Source organism: Bombina bombina, chromosome 6 (assembly GCF_027579735.1).
Source record: "Bombina bombina isolate aBomBom1 chromosome 6, aBomBom1.pri, whole genome shotgun sequence".
NCBI classification, from domain to species: domain Eukaryota; kingdom Metazoa; phylum Chordata; class Amphibia; order Anura; family Bombinatoridae; genus Bombina; species Bombina bombina.
The window spans coordinates 779,158,488-779,186,279 of NC_069504.1; the positions used below are offsets into that span (position 1 = coordinate 779,158,488).

At 44.1% G+C, this 27,792-nt stretch overlaps 1 protein-coding gene and 1 pseudogene across 1 annotated transcript in view; both read left to right on the plus strand.

Moving 5' to 3' along the window:
- DDHD2 (DDHD domain containing 2) overlaps positions 1-27,792 on the plus strand; it is a 658,501-nt gene that overhangs the window by 231,340 nt on the left and 399,369 nt on the right. The window lies entirely within an intron of this gene.
- Positions 7,476-27,789, plus strand: LOC128663653 (phosphoinositide 3-kinase regulatory subunit 4-like; annotated as a pseudogene).

The following is a 27,792-nucleotide window of genomic DNA, read 5'->3' on the forward strand; positions in this document are numbered from 1 at the left end:
TTTGCTTGGGATACAGGTCTGACTTTTTCAGATGCCATCATGGTTCTTAAAGGTCCCTGGGGACTTGAAACCGTAGTTTCCATTCCTTTGGAGTTGGGAGATGTGCATGACCTCCGTGGTCTAGTTTTCTGAGTGGTGAACGATTTGCATCCTCACTTGAGGTTTCTTTCGGATGTTAACTCTTTTAGCCTACTAGCATTACTTTTGCGGTGGTGGAGTCTCTTCCTTCCCGTCTTGGGTTGGGTCATCTGTTCTGGAAATGCGGGCATATCCTTCTTCCTTTGCTCAGCGTTGCGTTTGCTCTGGTATGTGGAGTGCAGGGGTTACCCTGCCTTCTGCGAGGAGCTGCGAGGCTCCCAGCCTTTGCCCTGTTAAAGGGTTTTCTGGAGACTGATCCTGCAAGGATCTCTGATCGTCTTCTCCATATTGGATCTACCCTTGGTCATACCATGGTCTTTTGACGCTCGGGTGTTATCCTTCAACCTCGTTGAAGATCTAGCCTTCGGGCTTGAGAGTGGAGGTCCGAGGTTGGTTTAAGACTTTTGCCATTCTGGGGTCAGGTAGATGACCATTTATCCTCTCCAGCATGTGTATCAGGTAGTTAAGCCTGTCTACGAGGGTTTACCTTGCGATCCAGGGGCACTGGGTGCCAAATTCTTAAACTGGTCAGGGGTTCTTTCAGACTCCTGGGTTTGAGGCGGTTTGCTAGGTTCTTTAAGTCTATGGACTTTAGATGGTGCACTCCTAATCATAATAGGCAGCTTAGGGTTCCTCAGGAGGTTAGATCAATTCCGTTTTTCAAGGACTCTGGCTTAGGACCAGGTCTCTTGCTTGAATCGGGCATGGACGGTTCTACTTAACCCTAAGGTTAGGGTTCCCGGGTGTTCCTTAGAAGGGGGCGGGGTTTCTGTCTCATCTGATGCTTCCTTGTAGACTCCAGGTGTTTTTTCAACCGGGCTGGTGATATAGGCCCGAAGGGTCTTGTCTCTATTGGTAGGGTGGTTTCCGTTGCTTTATATAATAATAATAATAATAATTTGCGATTTATATTTTCTCCCTGTGAGACTCAAGGCACTTTACAAATATACCAACATAAGACATAAAAGTTAGGAGTTTCTGAAGGTCAGATAAGCGGACTGAATGCCTGATGGAAGAGGTGGGTCTTTAGCTTTTTTTTTAAAAGTCTGTAAGGACGGTGCCTCTCTGATTGCGCACGGTAAAGAGTTCCAGAAAGTAGGGGCAGCGTGGCAGAATGCTCTGGAGCCTGAGTTTGTCCTTATTCTTGGCACTGAGAGGAGGGATGTGTTGGCTGACCTAAGTGAATGGGATGGGATGTAGGGTGTCAGGAGCTCTTTCAGGTACTGTGGGCCTTGGTTGTTAAGGCTTTGAAAGTCAGCAGGCCAATTTTAAAATATGTTCGCCATTTCATTGGAAGCCAATGCAGGGAGTGGAGAACAGGTGTTATGTGGCAGGAGCGAGTTTGATTGGTCAATAGTCTGGCTGCTGCGTTTTGTACTGTCTGAAGGCGATGGAGTTCTTTTTTTGGGAGGCCCAAGTAAAGTGCATTGCAGTAATCTAGCCTAGAGGATACAAATGCATGGATTAATGTTGGCATATCATCCAGGGGAATTAAGTGTTGTATCCTGGCTATGTTTTTCAGATGAAAGTAGGCAGATTTTATTACAGAGGAAATCTGCTGTTTAAAAGATAGTCCAGCGTCAATCAGCACTCAGAGGTTTCGTACCTTTGCTGAACTAACGAGTTCAGAGCCTCCAAGCTCCAGGCCAGTTGGGTGATCGTGGGATATTTTTGATGCTCGGGGTCCCCTCACCAAGAGTAACTCTGTTTTGTCCGGGTTCACTTTGAGACAGCTAGCATTCATCCATTCGATGAGGTCTGTTAAGCAACTGTTTATGCGGCATGCTGGGTCGGTAGTATCTGGAGCAAAGGAGAAGTAGAGTTGTGTGTCATCAGCGTAACAATGATACCTTAGGCCATGTCGGTTAATGATGTCCCTCAGTGGTAGTAAGTAAATTGCGAATAGCATGAGAAATGATAGATCCTTGTGGAACTCCGCAGGCCAGTTCTGTTGGTGCTGATGAGCTTGATCCTGATATTACTCTCTGTGATCTACCAACGAGGAAAGATTTAAACCAGTTAAGGACTGTGCCTCCTAGACCACAGATGTACTGCAAGCGCTCTATTAGAATCCTATGGTCAATGGTGTCAAATGCAGCTGAGAGATCCAGGAGGATTAGAATGGAGTAATCGCCTTTGTCTCTTGCCATGAGGAGATAATTTAGCACTCGGACTAGCGCTTTTTCAGTGCTGTGGCGGCATCTGAAGCCTGACTGGAAAGGATCGAATATGTTTAAGCGTGATAGATGGGCTTCCAGTTGAGTTGCCACTACTTTTTCAATTATTTTCCCCAGAAATGAGAGGTTGGATACTGGTCTGTAATTAGTCATGCAGTCTGGGTCTAATAAAGGTTTCTTTAGGAGTGGTTTTACCACAACTTCTTTTAGAGAATCTGGGAAGTCTCCTGTTTTTAGTGAACACTGCACTATTTATGTGAGGACTGGGGCGAGTGTTTTAATGCATCCAGATATGAGTTGAGTTGGAGCAGGGTCTAAGTCACACGTAGTAGGGTGCAACTTTTGTATGGTGTTTTTAACTTCTTTTATATCCACATTTGTAAAAGTGGACCATAAACTGGGGCAATCTGGCATTCCATTGTAGTGGTTCTGGTGTGTAACTGTTTGGCCTGCTGTGATAGAGGTTCGGATTGAGGAAATCTTGTCTCTGAAGAAGTTCGCAAATGCTTCACATTTATCCTGAGAAAATTTGGTGGGGCTAAGCATGCATGCTGGTTTGCAGAGCCTTTCTACTGTGCGAAACAGTTGCCTGGGTCTATTGTGGGAGAGTGCAATTTCGCATGATAAAAATGAAAACATTTTCTGAGTTATCTTGGATTGATATTTTTTTAGATGTTTGGTAAGAGCGGCTTTATCCTCTGGATCATGTATTTCGCGCCACTTTCTCTCGAGCTTACATCCTGTTCTTTTCATTTCTCTGATGGAGCTATCAAACCACAATGCATTGTTGTGGGTTTGGACAGTGCATATGCGAGATGGTGCAATTCTTTCTAGGGTGTCTCTCATGGTTTTGTTGTAGAGTTGGACTAAGGAGCTGGGGTCTTCACAGGTGCCCATTAGTTCACTTAGATCCATATGTGATGCTACATCCAGTGGTGTCACCCCTTTTAATGAGCGGTGTTTGACCAGGTTCTGAGGCTGGTGTCTGGTTGATTGTGATACAATGGATAAGTGAATGGAGTGGTGGTCTGACCAGGTAACTGGGTTTACAGTTACTGGTGACACTTCTAGTCCAGACTGAAACACTAGATCAAGTGTATGACCTTTTCCGTGGGTGGGAGTGGTGACGATTTGTGTAAAGCCAAGTGTACTCATCAAGCTGAGGAGATCCTGCCCAAGCAGGGATAGGGTGTTGTCAATCCAAGTGTTGAAGTCTCCTAATATAAGCCATCTGGGGTGTTCAAAGATTAAGCCAGCTAAAAGGTCTGGGAGTTCCTGAAGAAATCTCTTCCCATCTCCTGGGGATCTGTATATTAGCAGTATTCGGAATCCTCTCTCTATTGAGAGGCTGGCAGCTACGCATTCAAAAGATTGGGTTTTGTGGACTGATATTGGTCTGGGATTTAAGGATTATTTTGCACAGATCAAAACTCCGCCTGCTTTGCTTTAGTTCCCTTTTTTTCTCACCTAAGGTGGGGGATGGATTCTTGTGTGTTCTCCTTGATTTGGACATACCTCAGTATCTGTGATGACCCATGGGTCTTTGTTTTTCTTGCCTTGTAGTTTTTTTTCCCTTACTTGCATACTCAGAATCTTGGAATAGGGAGATGTGGGGTAGTGGTTGGCACCACCGTTCCTGAATCAGGAGGTTGTGGGTTTGAACCCAGGTAAGGCTCCTGTTATATGCTGGATTCTGGTATTTGGATTCTGGGGGTCTGAGTACTCTCTTCCCTTGGGAACTGTTCCTCTTTATGGAAGACAGCAGTGTAGGGGTTCTCGGACCTGAGCACGAAGTTCCTGTCCTGAATCACGGTAGCATGCCAGTTTTAGTAACGGTTAGAGTTCTACTTGGGGGTTTTGCTTGCTAGTTGATCCATCCTTTTTCTTCCAGAGGTCTGGGACTCTTGTCTTCGGTCTTTAACTAGTATTTGGGCTGGAACCATTACCCTGGAAGGAAGGTCGGGGATCGGTTTGCTTTATGTAGTGTTGGCCGTTTTCTTTTCTTGAGTCTGTCCTCCTCTTCGGTGGAAGGACTTTTGATGTCCATCTCTCTTCTGGTGGGGTCTGCTGCTGGGAGGGGACGCTGCTTGGAGCCCGGTCGGGAGCTGTTGTCAAGATTTCTCTGCGCTAGTTGGTGGATTGAGTCCCATGATGGCTTAGGGTCAGCTTTGCTGCCTGGAGGTGGGTCATCGCAAGTTCTTGTTTCATATGGCTCGGTGTTCTCTTGGAGAGCTCTTTGTTAGCTGTTGGGATAGTTATCCTGTCTCTGCTGTCTATGCTTGTCTAGCCTGACGGTTGTTGACTCGACTATGACGCAACAGGGAACTCACGGTTTTCTGGAGCACCTTATGTGGTATGCTGCTGTGTCAGGGATATGAGGGTAGCCCTCGGGTCATCTTAATGATGTTTTTATCCTGAGTATGGACTTTCTTTTCTGGTCCTTGTCCTTCTAGGGAGTTCATCTCCCTGGACGATGGTACTGTGGCAACCTTGGGTTGCTCTAAGTTTGTTTTGAGCCCGTGTTGGATGGTCCTTTGGATCTCTTATGGGGTTATCTATTCTCCCTCTCGGGGGTAGATAGAGGTTCTTGACCTTTAGGTCGGGGGTACTTTTTGTGGGAGTCGAGAGCTGCAGGGCTGGCTCCTCTGAGGCTTTTTTGCTCAGCAGACTCTGGGTCTGAGTGGTCTCTAGCACGACTTTGCAGGTTATGTAACTGATGTACAGTTACCTGGGCTTCCATTTTTTTTACCCGTGTCGTTTAAAATTTTCTATAGGGTGTCAAGGACATTCAGGCTGTGGTGCCTTTCGAAGGGGCCGCCTTTTTGTTCCCACCCTTTGTTTGCATTCAGTGTCCTTGGGTATTGTTTTCCCAAAAGTAATGAATGCAGCTGTGGACTCTTTCCGTTTAAGAAGAAAAACATAAATTATGATTACCTGATAATTTTCTTTTCTTCTGACAGGAAGAGTCCATAGCTCCGCCTGCGTTTTGTATATGAGGCGGCAGTACATTTTTGTTCTTCTGGCACATTTTTCACCCTGATATTTCTCCTACTGTTCCTTGTTCACTTGGCAGAATGACTGGGGGATGAGGGAATTGGGGGAGGTATTTGAAGCCTTTGGCTGGGGTGTCTTTGCCTCCTCCTGGTGGCCAGATTCTGAATTCCCAAAAGTAATGAATGTAGCTGTGGACTGCATTATTATTATCAGGTAAGCATAATTTATGTTTTTTCGCTCAATAAACTTTATTTAGGTTTTAGCCCAAATTTGCAGTTCACCACTAATATTTGGGAATGGACATGTTAGGTGTGATCTGAGAAGAAGAAAAAAAAAACTATCCATAAGAACAAATCTCAAGCACTGCTATAAAACCAATGACTTCAGGCTGGCTGCAAAAAAAGCAATTACAGATATGTTTCACGTTTCAACATCACATATTTATGAAGTCTACTTTGATGTATATATACAGGTTACTTTTGATGTTAGTGTGTAATTTAACCTTATTTTTTATGGAATGCATTTTGGGTTATGCCTACAGAAACAATTCTAATATGTTCCAATGCATTTCTGTCCTATAGTTGTCATCAGTAAGTTGTTATCAGGAGAACATAGCTTTTATTTTAAGTTTACATTCTAGTTTGCATTAGTATATGGTTAAAAGGAATTCATTATATTTTCTTTCATAAGGTGGTGAGAGTCCACAAGCCATTACAAGGCAAAGATTCCCAAAACTCTAAAAGCACTTAATCCCTCCAACCCCTTTGGTATGCCAGTCTAATCTGTCCCTCCCAGGAGTAAGGTGAAGAATTGAGGTGCTCCAGATTCTTTGTTGAAAAGGGTCCTCAGACCGCTTTGAGGCCCATTATTCCCCTCAGAGAGCTGTTACTGAGAGACAGAGGGGAGATTGGAGTATAGGGCAGTCACAGAATCACTCCCAGTGAGGAGTTAGTCACAGGTGTCACAGATTTAGTTTTTGAAACGTTAGGATTTACCATCACTTTAAAGGAATACTAAACCCAACTTTTTCTTTCATGATTCAGATAGAGGATGCAATTTTAAGCAACTTTCTAATTTACTCCTATTATCAATTTTTTTTCGTTCTCTTGCTATCTTTATTTTAAAAGCAGGAATGTAATGTATAGGGCCAGGCCATTTTTGGTTGAGAACATAGGTTTTGCTTGCTTATCGGTGGCTAAATATCAGCCACCAATAAACAAACGCTATCCATGGTGCTGAACCTAAAATGGGCTGGCTGCTAAGATTTACATTCCTGCTTTTTAAATAAAGATAGCAAGAGAACAAAGAAAAAGTGATAATAGGAGTAAATTAGAAAGTTGCTTAAAATGTCCTGCTCTATCTGAATCATGAAAGAAAAAATGTGGGTTTAGTGTCCCTTTAAAGTGATGGTAAATCCTAACGTATCCCTTTAAGGCCAGATCCTAGGCAACTTTTCAAGTGTTAGCAACAGTTCTGCTACATTATTGAATAACTATAGCTATTAATAAGCAGGCCTCTCACATTTCAAACTCGACTTATGATTCCACATTCTATTCAGTTCCCTTCCACAAAATCATTATCAGAATCCCAGCTGTCACTATATTTAGCCCTTTTATAAACCTACAAAAAGCAACCCCCATCTATATAAGAGTGTCTCCTCTAATTCCTAAAAGTTTTAAAGATCTTCATCTATGCGGTGTATGTGTTCTCCTTTCTAGGCTTCCCCTATGGGATAGTGTTTTCTCTGTGAGTACGTATTGTCTATCCTTCCTGTCACTGTAGTCTCGAGTTTGCTACTAGCACTGAGATAGACACTTGGGCATCTACTTATCAAGCCGTCAACCGCAAATACGCTGGAATTCTGCAGCGTATTTGTGGCGAGCCTGATTCCCCTTAGTTATCAAACCCTACAGACCGGCAAAAGTAGAATTGTGTGACGTAACATACGATCCGCCAGGCAAAGTCCGACACAGATCGATGCTTACGTCATTACAGATGTTACGAATGCAGGCATTCCACTAAACTGTAGTATTTGATTGCAGCAGAGGAGTAGTCACTGGTTTGTTGACATCAGAGGTTCCTTAGCTCAATGGGAACTAGCGATTAATATTTTTTCCTGCTCTCATCTCGACAACCGTTGTTGACCTCTGGTGTTTGGGCTAAATCATGGGAAACCAGTTAGCTGGAATTGCCCCTTCACAGATCCTATCTCTAGACAGTTATTTTTCTGATATTCACGACTTTGAATATGACAAGAACCTGGGAAGCATTCGCTTTTTTAAAGTTGCTCGAGCCAAACACAGAGAAGGTCTGGTAGTTGTAAAAGTCTTTGCCATCCAAGATCCATCTTTACCACTTACAAACTATAAGCAAGAACTTGAGGAACTGAAGATTCGGCTATGCTCTTCTCAAAACTGCCTTCCCTTTCAGAAGTTTACTCTGAATGAGAAAGCTGCCTTGCTGTTCCGCCAGTATGTTAGAGACAACCTCTATGATCGTATCAGCACCCGTCCATTTCTCAACAATATTGAGAAGCGCTGGATTGCTTTTCAGATTCTGACTGCTGTGGATCAGGCGCACAAATCTGGAGTGCGCCATGGTGACATTAAAACAGAGATTGTTATGGTTACCAGCTGGAACTGGGTTCTTCTTACAGACTTTGCCAGCTTCAAACCCACATATCTGCCTGAGGACAATCAAGCAGACTTTAATTACTTCTTTGATACTTCTCGGAGAAGAACCTGCTACACTGCACCTGAGAAGTTTGTGGATGGCAGCACTTTTTCTTCGGATCTTGAGTCCATCAAAGACCAATCTACACCATTGATAGACTTGACCAATAACAATCAGCGCACAAGAGGGGATCTTAAAAGGGCAATGGATTTTTTTTTCTGCAGGCTGTGTCATAGCGGAGCTGTTCACTGAAGGTGTCCCACTGTTTGATTTATCCCAGCTTCTGGCTTACAAGAAAGGACAGTTCTCACCTGATCAAGTAATGAACAAAATTGAAGATAGCTGTATAAGACAACTTGTAACACAGATGATCCGGCGTGAACCTGAGAAGCGATTGGCTGCAGAAGACTACTTAAAGCAACAAAGAGGAAATGCATTTCCAGAAATATTTTATACATGTTTGCAGCCATACATGGCTCAGTTTGCTAAGGAAACATTTCATTCTGCTGATGAACGCATCCTTGTTATCCGTAAGGATTTGGATAATATTATCCACAACCTCTGTGGGGATGATCAGAGTGAAAAGTCAGAAGGAGAAACCAAGGAAAATGGGTTGCTCATTCTGGTCTCTGTGATCACATCCTGCTTGCAAACCCTAAAATACTGTGACTCTAAGCTGGCAGCTCTTGAACTGATCCGTCACTTGGCACCACGTTTAAGTGTAGAAATTTTACTGGACCGGATCACTCCTTATCTACTGCATTTCAGCAATGCCCAGGGTGAAAGCTGAGGCTGTGAGGCCGCTCACTAAAGTTCTTGCCTTAGTCAAAGAAGTTCCCAGGAATGACATCAACATATACCCGGAATATATTTTACCTGGTATAGCACATTTGGCTCAAGATGAAGCCACTATCGTCAGACTGGCATATGCAGAGAACATTGCATTACTGGCAGAAACGGCTCTCAGGTTTTTGGAATTAGTGTAAATGAAAAACTTAAACATGGAAAATGATCCAAACAGTGAAGAGTTAGATGAGGCTTTGCACCCCAGTGAGAACTACTACATAGAGTTGCAGGCCTTGCATGAAATGGTCCAGCAAAAAGTGGTTACATTGCTGAGCGACCCAGAGAACATTGTGAATCAGACATTAATGGAGAACGGTATTACAAGGCTCAGTGTGTTCTTTGGTCGACAAAAGGCAAATGATGTTCTCCTATCCTACATGATCACATTTCTGAATGATAAAAATGACTGGCATCTACGTGGTGCGTTCTTTGACAGCATTGTTGGAGTTGCAGCGTATGTTGGATGGCAGAGCTCTTCAATTCTAAAACCACTTCTCCAGCAGGGTCTGAGCGATGTGGAAGAATTTGTGATTATTTTTTTTTATTTTTTTTTTTTTTAAATGAATTTTTATTCGGTTTTAATATGAAAGATAACACTTGGGGACGCGCAGGACCCCTGTTCAAACATACACAAACGAAAGGATCGGACACGCAGGTCCGGTTGCAATAGCTTACAGAACATTGATATAACATAAGTAAATTGCAGGGATTTGTGGTGAAAATAGTTCACTAAGATTGAACCCTGGTCTGGGCTCTAAATATGGGAGGGGGGGGGGGGAGGTGATACTTATAAATTAAATTAAATGCTCCAGAGATCAAGTCATGATAAGTTGCAGCAAGATGTATTAATGGATTTGTCCGAGTAAATTATAGAGCAGGTTCAGTCAACATCTTATGGTGCAGGTAACAACAGATTCCAAAGACAAATAAGATGCACCTTGTACCTAGTACACGCTATACTTAGTACCCCCTTTACCTAGCCCTCATTGTGTCTAGCACACACTAAACCTAGCACTCGTTGCACCTAGCGTACATTGCACCTAGCGCACATTGCACCTAGCGCACATTGCACCTAGCGCACACTGTACCTAGCGCACACTGCACCTAGTGCACACTGCACCCAGCGCACACTGCACCCAGCACACACTGCACCCAGCACACACTGCACCCAGCACACACTGCACCCAGCTCACACTGCACCCAGCACACACTGCACCCAGCTCACACTGCACCAAGCACACACTGTGCCTAGCACAAGTTATACCTAACACAAGCTAAACCTAGCACACCCTATAACCAGCACTCTCCGTGCCTAACACACATTATACCCAGCACGCGTTGTACCTAGCACACATGATACCTAGCACCTACTGTACCTAGCACACGCCGTACCCAGCACCCCCCTTGCCGGGCACATTCGGTACCTAGCACATATTGTACCTAGCACACATTATACCTAGCACGCACTGTGCCCAGCCCACATTATACCTAGCACATATTGTACCTGGCACACATGGTACCTAGCACACATGGTACCTAGCACTCATGGTACCCAGCACTCATGGTACCTAGCACTCATGGTACCTAGCACTCATAGTACCTGGCACACATGGTACCTAGCACTCATGGTACCCAGCACTCATGGTACCTAGCACACATGATACCTAGCACACATGATACTTAGCTCATGCTAGTTATAGTACACGCCATACCCAGCACCCGCCTTGCCGAGCACACGCGCTACCCAGAACATATTGAGCCTAGCACACGCTGTACCTAGCACACATTATACCTAGCACACATTGTACCCAGCACACATTGCACCTAACACACATGATACCTAGCACCCATCGTACCTAGCACACTCTATGCCTAGTATACGCCTTACCCAGCACCCGCCTTGCCTAACACACGCAGTACCTAGCCTTGCTACCTAGCACATATCGTATCTAGCACATACACTACCTAGTACATACATTGTCTAGTTACCAACTGGCATGGCTACGGGAAACCATAAAGCTGACAATGTGGGTACACTTATCGCTTTAAGATGAAGGCGTATGGCAGTATGTAACTCAAGCGCAGTAGACCTTGCATACCTTGTCATAATTTTACCCGCCTCCTTACCCGCCTCCTTAACAATAGAACGTGATAAGGCTTACTTTAGCTCAGAACAAGTCAGAAACGTGGCTATACTATCATAAGGTAATCCCATCATCCGGGCATGGGCCCTATACCCAGCGACGGGTATGGCAATAAAGACACTCACGCCCATGACCAGGAGGGAGGATATGATAGTCTCAATGGCCTAATACTCAGGTACAGGTATATATGTACATAATGTGCATTGAACTTAACTGCTTAAAGAGTATGGCGGAATATCTGCTGTCCACCGTCAACTTATTAAGGAAAATATTAAAGTGTTGTTATCTTCCCTTGGCTCAGGAGTTTATACTCAAAAGAAGTGTCACGGCACCAAACGTGCCGCTAGTACCCTGTGCCTCGTATACTTGTTCCTTATACTTGAGAGTGGCAATAATATCTCTATGGAGGGTAATACACAAAACAAGGGAATTGGTTACCGGCTATGTATATTAATCTTTGCACCTTATTAGATAAGTGGCATAGGGTCAAAGCATTTGTGTCTAAATAGTCAGGACTGTACCCATATACATATACAAACTTGAAACATAGCTAACAGCAACATCTAGACATCCATTGCATCACATGCATAGAAAACATAGTAGCACAAACCGAGGAGAAAATTGTGCAGCTAATATTAACCCATGTTAACCCTTGGCACTTGAGAGCAGCAGGCTCATAGAAGAAACATATAAAGAAATTAAGTTTCAACATGTCACCAACTATGGAAAGCAAAATACCACAAAGCTGCACAAAAAATTATGATGTTCAGTCTGTAATGTGTGCACTCCTCTTCCAAACACTTCCATTTTAGTATGTGGGAGAGCATATATAGTAGCCAATAGCCACAAATCAACTATGCACAGCCGTGCATTTAAAAGGGTGTTAAATTTAGTCTCCAGACTTGTAATGGTCATATAATCCAAGGGAGACATAGCTTATATTATCCTGGCTACTATAGAAATTGGAGCCATAATCTAGTGTACTAATTATTTAAGGTATAATATGGCAGATTTCAATTATTATGTCTGGGATAGTGTGTCAAGCTTGGTATAAGAGACAAAATAATACAAGTCATATGCCAGTTCTCTCTCTGACAGACAGATCATATAGTTCCTTAAGAGCAAAGTCTACCTACCTATACTGTGTTTGTGTATAGCAGATCTGAAGTTAGAGGGTTGAGGTTACTGAAATAAACCCAGACCGTAGCGCAGAGCAAACTACAGGATCCCATGTCAGTTGCATATGATAAAACATAGCTTATCCTTGACTCCCCTCTAGTGGTCACAGTTGGGATCATCATCTTATTTCTAGAAATTGTAATTTAATTTAAATCCCCAGCCTGTCGTTGAGTAAATATAGGTAAATGTCTTTGGCAATATCTAGCAGATGTCTAGATCTCATTAGTCAGGCTTGGGGGAAGGGGGGATGACCAGCCTCTGTACCGTGGAGAAATCATAAAATTGAGCAGTATTGTCACCCGATACATCTATTACTGAGTTCAGCATAAATAAATTGACGGTACTGTATATTCCCCTGCATGCAAGTTACCAATCTAAAACATTTCTAAAAAAAACATAACAAACCAACCATATCAACTTCAAACCTATGATAATTTTCGACATATATTCTAGTAATAGCACTACATACAGAACAATAGTTGCTATATAGGGAAAATACTTAACCAACACCAGTCTTATGAACAGTAATGAGAAATGGGGTAATTGCAACATATGTATTTGCATATGTTCTATGATCTGGTTGGTAACCTTCATGTAACGCCCATGTCTAGAGTTATTGTAAATATAGTCTTTTGCAAGTGAAAAAGCTATGAGGGTAAGTTTGACTACATAGAGGGTCATTAGCCAATTCTCCTGCAGTAAGACATTATACAGACAGGGGGTGTGTAGCACATCTGCCGGGTTCCTGTCTATCCTATTCCTGATCTGCATGTAAGCACAGTTTCCACCGATTGTAGTATAAGCATTGCTGCTTGCAGTGCAGTAGAACTGGTCAAGCGGTAAGTGACACCATAGCAAAGTAGTTGAAAATCCGTGCCGAATTTAAAGTGAACCAGAGGCAGATCTGAGAGAATGTCACCCGCCCTCACTAGAGCCAAACCTCGTCCAGATACCTTCAGACTGTGATCTCCAGCACTACTATCATGCCGCAGCTTAGTCTGCGTGAATGTGCGTATCAGTCTAGTGATAGGACCATCCGATCCTGTCTTTTCTTCTATATGGCACCGGTCAGGGGAGGGTATAGAGGGCTGATCCATATGCACACCACACATAGTTGTAGGGTTTGCCTGGGCCATGTGCAATAGCTTTCCGACAGTTTTAGACATCTGCATGAAATGATGTGCAATCAAGTCTAACATGTTGCGCTCCCATGTCTCAACTGTCTCCATGTCGCCCTCTCACCTTGCTATAGTGTCTGGTAAATGGCGTGGCTTCTCCAATTGGCAGCCGGCCTATTGCCCTGTAGTGTGCTCGACTTACTTTCTCCTGATTAACTACTATTCTCTCCTGATCAACTACTACTCTCTTGCATCTACTATTACTTCATAAGCCGTCACTGTAGCTGGTAGTGGAAGTATTGTAGCTCAAACCCCTTGAGGTAACGCATGGTCTAGAAAATGGCCGCTCACTGGCTGTAGGTAGTAGCAAGCTGCGTGGAGGGAAAAGGCTCTGATCTGTTAGTCCTGGTTCTCTTCTTGTCGCCAGACCTTGTAGTCTTCCTCCCTCCTTTCTTGGAGAGTCTTGAACGGTTGCAGAAATATAACTTTTGAAATATCAATGGAGAGCTGGCTAGATATGCGACCGCTCCGGCTCCCGGCTAGCTCCGCCCCCGAATTTGTGATTTTTAAAGCTCTCAATGCCCTGACCTGCATGTGCCAACTGGGACTGCTACAGAAACCACACATCTATGAATTTGCTTGTGACATTTCTCCATTTTTGTGCCATTCTAACCTGTGGATACGTTATGGTGCAGTCGGTTTTATCATCACAGTAGCTCAGCAGTTAAACATTGCTGATGTGTACTGTAAACTAATGCCTTATCTTCATCCGTTTATCATGCAGCCGATTATTCAGATTGATAAAGAGATTGTCCTGCTAAGCGTATTGAAGGAACCAGTTAGCCGCTCCATATTTGACTATGCCCTGAGATCAAAGGACATTGCAAGTCTATTTAGGTATCTTCAAATGGATCAGAAGAAGAGGAATGGCACTTTCCTTGAGTGTCCTCCTCCCGAAGATCAAGCCATAGCACAACTCTTAAAGAAACTATTCTCACAGGGAATGACAGAAGACGAAGGAGACAAGCTTTTAGCACTAAAAGACTACATGCTAAAATCAAACAAAGCCAAGGCAAATATAGCAGATCAGAGTCTCCTGCATGAAAGTGGTCTAAAAGGAGTGATTGATTTGTCGGCCCTGGGAATTAATGGAAGACAAGCGGATCTAGTCAAAGCAAAGATGGACACTGACGATAAACGCACACGCAAACATGTTAAACAGGATTCCAATGTGAATGAAGAGTGGAAGAGCATGTTTGGGTCAATGGAGCCATCCACATGAACCAAGCAGGGGCAAGAACACAACCATCTGGGGAGCAGGAAACCACAAAACCTCTCCGTTCCGAGTCCTCTGCTGCTGTTGGTGGCCCTCTGTCATCCTCCCCACAGCCAAGCGAAGGGGCAGCAGGCATCCAATCTCGGAGACCCACTATGCAAATCTACACCAGCACATCATTACCGTCAGCCTGCCAGATACGCATGACCACGTGTAAAACTGAGCTTCAGCAGCTCATCCAGCAGAAGAGAGAGCAGTGCAATGCAGAGAGGATAGCTAAGCACATGATGGAGAGTGCTGAATGGGAGAGCAAGCCACCCCCAACAGAATGGCATCCTAAAGGTCTCCTGGTAGCTCACCTTCATGAGCATAAAGGCCCAGTGAACCGCATTTGAGTGTCAGATGAACATTCCATTTTTGCCACCTGCTCCAACGACGGGACCGTAAAAATCTGCGACAGCCAAAAAAAGGAAGGAAAGACCACAACAACAAGGTCAATACTGACATATTCTCGTATTGGTGGACATGTTAAAACACTCACTTTTCTTCTGTTAAGTGTGATCAGTCCACGGGTCATCATTACTTCTGGGATATTACTCCTCCCCAACAGGAAGTGCAAGAGGATTCACCCAGCAGAGCTGCATATAGCTCCTCCCCTCTACGTCACTCCCAGTCATTCTCTTGCACCCAACGACTAGATAGGATGTGTGAGAGGACTATGGTGATTATACTTAGTTTTATATCTTCAATCAAAAGTTTGTTATTTTAAAATAGCACCGGAGTGTGTTATTACCTCTCTGGCAGAGTTTGAAGAAGAATCTACCAGAGTTTTGCTATGATTTTAGCCGGAGTAGTTAAGATCATATTGCTGTTCTCGGCCATCTGAGGAGTGAGGTAAACTTCAGATCAGGGGACAGCGGGCAGATGAATCTGCATAGAGGTATGTAGCAGTTTCTCCAACATAGGTGTGTCCGGTCCACGGCGTCATCCTTACTTGTGGGATATTCTCTTCCCCAACAGGAAATGGCAAAGAGCCCAGCAAAGCTGGTCACATGATCCCTCCTAGGCTCCGCCTACCCCAGTCATTCTCTTTGCCGTTGTACAGGCAACATCTCCACGGAGATGGCTTAGAGTTTTTTAGTGTTTAACTGTAGTTTTTATTATTCAATCAAGAGTTTGTTATTTTAAAATAGTGCTGGTATGTACTATTTACTCAGAAACAGAAAAGAGATGAAGATTTCTGTTTGTATGAGGAAAATGATTTTAGCACCGTAACTAAAATCCATGGCTGTTCCACACAGGACTGTTGAGAGCAATTAACTTCAGTTGGGGGAACAGTGTGCAGTCTCTTACTGCTTGAGGTATGACACATTCTAACAAGACGATGTAATGCTGGAAGCTGTCATTTTCCCTATGGGATCCGGTAAGCCATGTTTATTAAGATAGTAAATAAGGGCTTCACAAGGGCTTATTAAGACTGTAGACTTTTTCTGGGCTAAATCGATTCATTATTAACTCATATTTAGCCTTGAGGAATCATTTATTCTGGGTATTTTGATATGATTATATCGGCAGGCACTGTTTTAGACACCTTATTCTTTAGGGGCTTTCCCTAATCATAGTCAGAGCCTCATTTTCGCGCCGGTATGGCGCACTTGTTTTTGAGGACAGCATGGCATGCAGCTGCATGTGTGTGGAGCTCTGATACATAGAAAAGTCTTTCTGAAGGCATCATTTGGTATCGTATTCCCCTTTGGGCTTGGTTGGGTCTCAGCAAAGCAGATTCCAGGGACTGTAAAGGGGTTAAATATAAAAACGGCTCCGGTTCCGTTATTTTAAGGGTTAAAGCTTCCAAATTTGGTGTGCAATACTTTTAAGGCTTTAAGACACTGTGGTGAAATTTTGGTGAATTTTGAACAATTCCTTCATACTTTTTCGCAATTGCAATAATAAAGTGTGTTTAGTTTAAAATTTAAAGTGACAGTAACGGTTTTATTTTAAAACGTTTTTTGTGCTTTGTTATCAAGTTTATGCCTGTTTAACATGTCTGAACTACCAGATAGATTGTGTTCTGACTGTGGGGAAACCAAGGTTCCTTCTCATTTAACTATATGTATTTTATGTCATTAAAAAAAAAAAAAAAAAAAAAATTTAGTAAAAATGATGCCCAAGATGATTCCTCAAGTGAGGGGAGTAAGCATGGTACTGCATCATCCCCTCCTTCGTCTACACCAGTCTTGCCCATACAGGAGGCCCCTAGTACATCTAGTGCGCCAATACTCCTTACTATGCAACATTTAACGGCTGTAATGGATAATTCTATCAAAAACATTTTAGCCAATATGCCCACTTATCAGCGAAAGCGCGACTGCTCTGTTTTAGAAAATTCTGTAGAGCATGAGAACGCTGATGATATGGTTTCTGAAGGGCCCCTACACCAGTCTGAGGGGGCCAGGGAGGTTTTGTCTGAGGGAGAAATTTCAGATTCAGGAAACATTTCTCAACAAGCTGAACCTGATGTGATTACTTTTAAATTTAAGTTGGAACATCTCCGCGCTCTGCTTAAGGAGGTGTTATCCAATTTGGATGATTGTGATTATCTGGTCATTCCAGAACCACTATGTAAAATGGAAAAGTTCTTAGAGGCCCCGGGGCCCCCCGAAGCTTTTCCTATATCCAAGCGGGTGGCGTACATTGTTAGTAAAGAATGGGACAGGCCCGGTATACCTTTAGTACCTCCCCCCATATTTATAAAATTGTTTTCCTATAGTCGACCCCAGAAAGGACTGATGGCAGACAGTCCCCAAGGTCGAGGGGGGCGGTTTCTACTCTACACAAGCGCGCCACTATACCCATAGAAGATAGTTGTGCTTTCCAAGATCCTATGGATAAAAAATTAGAAGGTCTGCTAAAGATGTTTGTTCAGCAAGGTTCCCTTCTACAACCAATTGCATGCATTGTCCCTGTCACTGCAGCCGCGTGTTTCTAGTTTGATGAGCTAGGAAAGGCGATTATTAGTAATTCTTCTTCTTATGAGGAGATTATGGACAGAATTCGTGCTCTTAAATTGGCTAATTCTTTCACCCTAGACGCCACCTTGCAATTGGCTAGGTTAGCGGCGAAAAAATTCTGGGTTTGCTATTGTGGCGCAGAGCGCTTTGGTTAAAATCTTGGGCAGCGGATGCGTCTTCCAAGAACAAATTGCTTGACATTCCTTTCAAGGGGAAAACACTCTTTGGCCCTGACTTGAAAGAGATTATCTCTGATATCACTGGGGGCAAGGGCCACGCCCTTCCTCAGGATAGGTCTTTTCAAGACCAAAAATAAACCTAAGTTTCGTCCCTTTCGCAGAAACGGATCAGCCCCAAGGGCTACGTCCTCTAAGCAGGAAGGTAATACTTCTCAAGCCAATCCAGCCTGGAGACCTATGCAAGGCTGGAGCAAAGGAAAGCAGGCCAGGAAACCTGCCACTGCTACCAAGACAGCATGAAATGCGGGCCCCCGATCCGGGACCGGATCTGGTGGGGGGCAGACTCTCTCTCTTCGCTCAGGCTTGGGAAAGAGATGTTCTGGATCCTTGGGCGCTAGAAATAGTCTCCCAAGGTTATTCTCTGGAGTTCAAGGGGCTTCCTCCAAGGGGGAGGTTCCACAGGTCTCAGTTGTCTTCAGACCACATAAGAAGACAGGCATTCTTACATTGGGTAGAAGACCTGCTAAAAATGGGAGTGATTCATCCTGTTCCATTAGGAGAACAAGGGATGGGGTTCTACTCCAATCTGTTCATAGTTCCCAAAAAAGAGGGAACGTTCAGACCAATCTTAGATCTCAAGATCTTGAACAAGTTTCTCAAGGTTCCATCGTTCAAGATGGAAACCATTCGAACACTTCTTCCTTCCATCCAGGAAGGTCAATTCATGACCAAGGTGGATTTCAAGGATGCGTATCTACATATTCCTATCCACAAGGAACATCATCGGTTCCTAAGGTTTGCATTCCTGGACAAGCATTTCCAGTTCGTGGCATTTTCTTTCGGATTAGCCACTGCTCCTAGGATTTTCTCATAGGTACTAGGGTCCCTTCTGGCGGTGCTAAGACCAAGGGGCATTGCTGTAGTACCTTACTTGGACGACATTCTGATTCGAGCGTCGTCCCTTCCTCAAGTAAAGGCTCACACGGACATTGTCCTGGCCTTTCTCAGATCTCACGGATGGAAAGTGAACGTGGAAAAGAGTTCTCTATCTCCGTCAACGAGGGTTCCCTTCTTGGGAACTATAATAGACTCCTTAGAAATGAGGATTTTTCTGACAGAAGCCAGAAAAACAAAACTTCTAGACTCTTGTCGGATACTTCATTCCGTTCCTCTTCCTTCCATAGCGCAGTGCATGGAAGTGATAGGTTTGATGGTAGCGGCAATGGACATAGTTCCTTTTGTGCGCATTCATCTAAGACCATTACAACTGTTCATGCTCAGTCAGTGGAATGGGGACTATTCAGACTTGTCTCCGAAGATACAAGTAAATCAGAGGACCAGAGACTCATTCCGTTGGTGGCTGTCCCTGGACAACCTGTCACAAGGGATGACCTTCCGCAGACCAGAGTGGGTCATTGTCACGACCGACGCCAGTCTGATGGGCTGGGGCGCGGTCTGGGGATCCCTGAAAGCTCAGGGTCTTTGGTCTCGGGTAGAACCTCTTCTACCGATAAATATTCTGGAACTGAGAGCGATATTCAATGCTCTCAAAGCTTGGCCTCAGCTAGCGAGGGCCAAGTTCATACATCAACCATCAGGGGGGAACAAGGAGTTCCCTAGCGATGGAAGAAGTGACCAAAATCATTCTATGGGCGGAGTCTCACTCCTGCCACCTGTCTGCTATCCACATCCCAGGAGTGGAAAATTGGGAAGCGGATTTTCTGAGTCGTCAGACATTGCATCCGGGGGAGTGGGAACTCCATCCGGAAATCTTTGCCCAAGTCACTCAACCGTGGGGCATTCCAGACATGGATCTGATGGCCTCTCGTCAGAACTTCAGAGTTCCTTACTACGGGTACAGATCCAGGGATCCCAAGGCGGCTCTAGTGGATGCACTAGTAGCACCTTGGACCTTCAAACTAGCTTATGTGTTCCCGCCGTTTCCTCTCATCCCCAGGCTGGTAGCCAGGATCAATCAGGAGAGGGCGTCGGTGATTTTGATAGCTCCTGCGTGGCCACGCAGGACTTGGTATGCAGATCTGGTGAATATGTCATCGGCTCCACCATGGAAGCTACCTTTGAGAGACCTTCTTGTTCTAGGTCCGTTCGACCCACTCCAGCTGACTGCTTGGAGATTGAACGCTTGATCTTATCAAAGCGAGGGTTCTCAGATTCTGTTATTAATACTCTTGTTCAGGCCTGAAAGCCTGTAACCAGAAAAATTACCACATAATTTGGTATATCTGTTGGTGTGAATCTGCAGGATTCCCTTGGGACAAGGTTAAGATTCCTAAGAGTCTATCCTTCCTTCGAGAAGGATTGGAAAAAGGATTATCTGCAAGTTCCTTGATGGGACAGATTTCTGCCTTGTCTGTGTTACTTCACAAAAAGCTGGCAGCTGTGCCAGATGTTCTAGCCTTTGTTCAGGCTCTGGTTAGAATCAAGCCTGTTTACAAAATTTTGACTCCTCCTTGGAGTCTCAACCTAGTTCTTTCAGTTCTTCAGGGGGTTCCGTTTGAACCCTTACATTCCGTTGATATTAAGTTATTATCTTGGAAAGTTTTGTTTTTGGTTGCAATTTCTTCTGCTAGAAGAGTTTCAGAATTATCTGCTCTGCAGTGTTCTTCTCCTTATCTGGTGTTCCATGCAGATAAGGTGGTTTTGCGTACTAAACCTGGTTTTCTTCCAAAAGTTGTTTCTAACAAAAACATTAACCAGGAGATAGTTGTGCCTTCTTTGTGTCCTAATCCAGTTTCAAAGAAGGAACGTTTGTTGCACAACTTGGATGTAGTTCGTGCTCTCAAATTTTACTTAGCAGCTACTAAGGATTTCAGACAAACTTTGTCTTTGTTTGTTGTTTATTCTGGTAAACGGAGAGGTCAAAAAGCAACTTCTACCTCTCTCTCCTTCTGGATTAAAAGCATTATCCGATTGGCTTATGAGACTGCCGGACGGCAGCCTCCTGAAAGAATCACAGCTCACTCCACTAGGGCTGTGGCTTCCACATGGGCCTTCAAGAACGAGGCTTCTGTTGATCAGATATGTAAGGCAGCGACTTGGTCTTCACTGCACACTTTTTCTAAATTTTACAAATTTGATACTTTTGCTTCTTCTGAGGCTATTTTTGGGAGAAAGGTTTTGCAAGCCGTGGTGCCTTCCATTTAGGTGACCTGATTTGCTCCCTCCCTTCATCCGTGTCCTAAAGCTTTGGTATTGGTTCCCACAAGTAAGGATGACGCCGTGGACCGGACACACCTATGTTGGAGAAAACAGAATTTATGTTTACCTGATAAATTACTTTCTCCAACGGTGTGTCCGGTCCACGGCCCGCCCTGGTTTTTTTAATCAGGTCTGATAATTTATTTTCTTTAACTACAGTCACCACGGTAACATATGGTTTCTCCTATGCAAATATTCCTCCTTAACGTCGGTCGAATGACTGGGGTAGGCGGAGCCTAGGAGGGATCATGTGACCAGCTTTGCTGGGCTCTTTGCCATTTCCTGTTGGGGAAGAGAATATCCCACAAGTAAGGATGACGCCGTGGACCGGACACACCGTTGGAGAAAGTAATTTATCAGGTAAACATAAATTCTGTTTTTTATTTTCTGACAATGGAATTGATGAGAAAATCCTGCCATACCGATATAATGTCATGTATGTATACTTTACACTTCAGTATTCTGGGGAATGGTACTTCACTAGAATTACACTGTAAGAAATACATAAAGCTGTTTAATAACTAGAGATTATGTTTAACGTTTTTGCTGGAATGTAAAATCGTTTTCATTTGCTGAGGTACTGTGTGAATAAATGTTTGGGCACTATTTTTCCACTTGGCAGTTGCTTAATCTGTTTTTCTGACAGTTTCTGTTCTCCCTCACTGCTGTGTGTGAGGGGGAGGGGCCGTTTTTTGGCGCTTTTACTATGCATCAAATATTTCAGTCAGCAACTCATTGTATTCCCTGCATGATCCGGTTCATCTCTACAGAGCTCAGGGGTCTTCAAAACTTATTTTGAGGGAGGTAATTTCTCTCAGCAGAGCTGTGAGAATTATAGTTTGACTGAGATAAAAAACGTTTATTCTGTAATTTGTTTCCTGCTTTCAGAATTTGTTATCTTTGTTAATGGGATTAAACCTTTGCTAAAGTTGTGTTGTTTACAAGGATTGAGGCTATAACTGTTTCAATTTATTAATTTTCAACTGTCATAGATCTTCTGTGCTTCTTAAAGGCACAGTACGTTTTAATATTATTCTAATTGAATTGTATTTCCAAGTTGCAAGTTTATTTGCTAGTGTGTTAAACATGTCTGATTCAGAGGATGATACCTGTGTCATTTGTTGCAATGCCAAAGTGGAGCCCAATAGAAATTTATGTACTAACTGTATTGATGCTACTTTAAATAAAAGTCAATCTGTACAAATTGAACAAATTTCACCAAACAACGAGGGGAGAGTTATGCCGACTAACTCGCCTCACGTGTCAGTACCTACATCTCCCGCTCAGAGGGAGGTGCGTGATATTGTAGCGCCGAGTACATCTGGGCGGCCATTACAAATCACATTACAGGATATGGCTACTGTTATGACTGAGGTTTTGGCTAAATTACCAGAACTAAGAGGTAAGCGTGATCACTCTGGGGTGAGAACAGAGTGCGCTGATAATATTAGGGCCATGTCAGACACTGCGTCACAGGTGGCAGAACATGAGGACGGAGAACTTCATTCTGTGGGTGACAGTTCTGATCCAAACAGACTGGATTCAGATATTTCAAATTTTAAATTTAAACTGGAAAACCTCCGTGTATTACTAGGGGAGGTGTTAGCGGCTCTGAATGATTGTAACACAGTTGCAATACCAGAGAAAATGTGTAGGTTGGATAAATATTTTGCGGTACCGACGAGTACTGAGGTTTTTCCTATACCTAAGAGACTTACTGATATTGTTACTAAGGAGTGGGATAGACCCGGTGTGCCGTTCTCACCCCCTCCGATATTTAGAAAAATGTTTCCAATAGACGCCACCACAAGGGACTTATGGCAAACGGTCCCTAAGGTGGAGGGAGCAGTTTCTACCTTAGCTAAGCGTACCACTATCCCGGTGGAGGATAGCTGTGCTTTTTCAGATCCAATGGATAAAAAATTAGAGGGTTACCTTAAGAAAATGTTTGTTCAACAAGGTTTTATATTGCAACCCCTTGCATGCATTGCGCCGATCACGGCTGCAGCGGCATTCTGGATTGAGTCTCTGGAAGAGAACATTGGTTCAGCTACTCTGGACGACATTACGGACAGGCTTAGAGTCCTTAAACTAGCTAATTCATTCATTTCGGAGGCCGTAGTACATCTTACTAAACTTACGGCGAAGAATTCAGGATTCGCCATTCAGGCACGCAGGGCGCTGTGGCTAAAATCCTGGTCAGCTGATGTTACTTCTAAGTCTAAATTGCTTAATATACCTTTCAAAGGGCAGACCTTATTCGGGCCCGGGTTGAAAGAGATTATCGCTGACATTACAGGAGGTAAAGGCCATGCCCTGCCTCAGGACAAAGCCAAAGCCAAGACTAGACAGTCTAATTTTCGTTCCTTTCGTAATTTCAAAGCAGGAGCAGCATCAACTTCCTCTGCACCAAAACAGGAAGGAGCTGTTGCTCGCTACAGACAAGGCTGGAAACCTAACCAGTCCTGGAACAAGGGCAAGCAGACTAGGAAACCTGCTGCTGCCCCTAAAACAGCATGAATTGAGGGCCCCCAATCCGGGATCGGATCTAGTGGGGGGCAGACTTTCTCTCTTCGCCCAGGCTTGGGCAAGAGATGTTCAGGATCCCTGGGCGCTAGAGATAATATCTCAGGGATACCTTCTGGACTTCAAATACTCTCCTCCAGAGAGAGATTTCATCTGTCAAGATTGTCAACAATCCAGACAAAGAAAGAGGCGTTTCTACGCTGCGTACAAGAGCTCTTGTTAATGGGAGTAATCCATCCAGTTCCACGATCGGAACAGGGACAGGGGTTTTACTCAAATCTGTTTGTGGTTCCCAAAAAAGAGGGAACTTTCAGACCAATCCTGGACTTAAAGATCCTAAACAAATTCCTAAGAGTTCCATCGTTCAAGATGGAGACTATTCGGACAATTTTACCTATGATCCAAGAGGGTCAATACATGACCACTGTAGATTTAAAAGATGCTTACCTTCACATACCGATTCACAAAGATCATTATCGGTACCTAAGGTTTGCCTTCCTAGACAGGCATTACCAGTTTGTGGCTCTTCCATTCGGATTGGCTACAGCTCCAAGAATCTTCACAAAGGTTCTGGGTGCTCTTCTGGCGGTACTAAGACCGCGGGGAATCTCGGTAGCTCCATACCTAGACGACATTCTGATACAAGCTTCAAGCTTTCAAACTGCCAAGTCTCATACAGAGTTAGTGCTGGCATTTCTAAGGTCACATGGATGGAAGGTGAACGAAAAGAAAAGTTCACTCGTTCCACTCACAAGAGTTCCCTTCCTGGGGACTCTTATAGATTCTGTAGAAATGAAGATTTACCTGACAGAGGACAGGCTAACAAGACTTCAAAGTGCTTGCCGCACCCTTCATTCCATTCAACACCCGTCAGTGGCTCAATGCATGGAGGTAATCGGCTTAATGGTAGCGGCAATGGACATAGTACCCTTTGCACGCTTACACCTCAGACCACTGCAACTGTGCATGCTAAGTCAGTGGAATGGGGATTACTCAGACTTATCCCCTTCTCTGAATCTGGATCAAGAGACCAGAAATTCTCTTCTATGGTGGCTTTCTCGGCCACATCTGTCCAGGGGGATGCCATTCAGCAGACCAGACTGGACAATTGTAACAACAGACGCCAGCCTTCTAGGTTGGGGTGCCGTCTGGAATTCTCTGAAGGCTCAGGGACAATGGAGTCAGGAGGAGAGTCTCCTGCCAATAAACATTCTGGAATTGAGAGCAGTTCTCAATGCCCTCCTGGCTTGGCCCCAGTTGTCAACTCGGGGGTTCATCAGGTTTCAGTCGGACAACATCACGACTGTAGCTTACATCAACCATCAGGGAGGGACAAGAAGCTCCCTAGCTATGATGGAAGTATCAAAGATAATTTGCTGGGCAGAGTCTCACTCTTGCCACCTGTCAGCAATCCACATCCCGGGAGTGGAGAACTGGGAGGCGGATTTCTTAAGTCGTCAGACTTTTCATCCGGGGGAGTGGGAACTTCATCCGGAGGTCTTTGCCCAAATACTTCGACGTTGGGGCAAACCAGAGATAGATCTCATGGCGTCTCGACAGAACGCCAAGCTTCCTCGTTATGGGTCCAGATCCAGGGATCCAGGAGCAGTCCTGATAGATGCTCTGACAGCACCTTGGGACTTCAGGATGGCTTACGTGTTTCCACCCTTCCCGTTGCTTCCTCGATTGATTGCCAGAATCAAACAAGAGAGAGCATCAGTGATTCTAATAGCACCTGCGTGGCCACGCAGGACTTGGTATGCAGACCTGGTGGACATGTCATCCTGTCCACCTTGGTCTCTACCTCTGAAACAGGACCTTCTGATACAGGGTCCCTTCAAACATCAAAATCTAACTTCTCTGAAGCTGACTGCTTGGAAATTGAACGCTTGATTTTATCAAGACGTGGATTTTCTGAGTCAGTTATTGATACCTTAATACAGGCTAGGAAACCTGTTACCAGAAAGATTTACCATAAGATATGGCGTAAATACCTATATTGGTGTGAATCCAAAGGTTACTCTTGGAGTAAGGTTAGGATTCCTAGGATATTGTCTTTTCTACAAGAAGGTTTAGAAAAGGGTTTATCTGCTAGTTCATTAAAGGGACAGATCTCAGCTCTGTCCATTCTGTTACACAAACGTCTGTCAGAAGTTCCTGACGTCCAGGCTTTTTGTCAGGCTTTGGCCAGAATTAAGCCTGAATTAAGCCTGTGTTTAAAACTGTTGCTCCACCATGGAGTTTAAACCTTGTTCTTAATGTTTTACAGGGCGTTCCGTTTGAACCCCTTCATTCCATTGATATAAAGTTGTTATCTTGGAAAGTTCTATTTTTAATGGCTATTTCCTCGGCTCGAAGAGTCTCTGAATTATCAGCCTTACATTGTGATTCTCCTTATTTGATTTTTCATTCGGATAAGGTAGTCCTGCGTACTAAACCTGGGTTCTTACCTAAGGTAGTTACTAATAGGAATATCAATCAAGAGATTGTTGTTCCTTCTTTATGCCCAAATCCTTCTTCAAAGAAGGAACGTCTACTGCACAACCTGGATGTAGTCCGTGCTCTAAAATTTTACTTACAGGCAACTAAGGAATTTCGACAAACGTCTTCTCTGTTTGTCATTTACTCTGGGCAGAGGAGAGGTCAAAAAGCTTCAGCTACCTCTCTTTCTTTTTGGCTTCGTAGCATAATTCGTTTAGCTTATGAGACTGCTGGACAGCAGCCTCCTGAAAGAATTACAGCTCATTCCACTAGAGCTGTGGCTTCCACTTGGGCCTTCAAGAATGAGGCCTCTGTTGAACAGATTTGCAAGGCTGCAACTTGGTCTTCGCTTCATACTTTTTCCAAATTTTACAAATTTGACACTTTTGCTTCATCGGAGGCTATTTTTGGGAGAAAGGTTCTTCAGGCAGTGGTTCCTTCTGTATAAAGAGCCTGCCTATCCCTCCCGTCATCCGTGTACTTTTGCTTTGGTATTGGTATCCCAGAAGTAATGATGACCCGTGGACTGATCACACTTAACAGAAGAAAACATAATTTATGCTTACCTGATAAATTCCTTTCTTCTGTAGTGTGATCAGTCCACGGCCCGCCCTGTTTTTAAGGCAGGTAAATATTTTTTAATTTATACTCCAGTCACCACTTCACCCTTGGCTTTTCCTTTCTCGTTGGTCCTTGGTCGAATGACTGGGAGTGACGTAGAGGGGAGGAGCTATATGCAGCTCTGCTGGGTGAATCCTCTTGCACTTCCTGTTGGGGAGGAGTAATATCCCAGAAGTAATGATGACCCGTGGACTGATCACACTACAGAAGAAAGGAATTTATCAGGTAAGCATAAATTATGTTTTTTGCCAAGGATCACATTAATTAGCTGTCGCATCAGATAATGGCAACACTCAGCTACTTGGTATTGAAGCATCAAAACCTCCCAAATCTCCAAAAATCCATCCGGTACAGAGCAGGTACTTGAACCCACAGGAAGATGGCTGTGTGGTGGATATGCACCAGTTCAATTCAGGGTCGCAGTCTGTGCTGGCTTATGCTACTGTGAATGGCTCATTAGTCGGATGGGATTTGCGATGTTCGAGCAATGCCTGGACATTAAAACACGATCTGAGATTAGGACTTATAACCTTGTTTGCAGTGGATATTCACCAGTGCTGGCTGTGTATTGGTACCAGCAGTGGCACTATGGCATGCTGGGACATGAGGTTCCAGTTACCGATATCAAGTCATACTCACCCTGCCCGGGCACGCATCAGGCGCCTCCTCATGCATCCACTGAGTATGCACACAATGTACCAGTCTTGGGTAATAGCAGCTGTGCAAGGCAACAATGAAGTATCCATGTAGGATATGGAGACTGGAGACCGAAGATTCACACTGTGGGCTAGTAATGCTCCTCCTCTTTCTGAGATGCAGCCTTCACCACATAGCGTTCATGGAATTTACTGTAGCCCAGCAGATGGGAACCCAATATTACTAACTGCAGGTTCTGACATGAAAATAAGATTTTGGAATCTGGCTTGCCTTAAGAGATCCTACGTTATTGCAGGAAGCACAAATAACCTTTCCCCTGTATCATACTTCAGCAAGATAATAGAGGGGACTGAAGTTCCAAGCAAACATACAATGGGACCCAGTGAGGATGCCCCACGTAGAGGACCAGAATCACTGCCTGCTGGGCACCGTGATATCATTACTGACATGGCCACCTTCCAAACAACACAAGGCTTCATAGTGACCGCCTCTATGGATGGTATTGTTAAAGTATGGAAATAACAATTGGATGTGGATTGAAACTTCTTGGAAC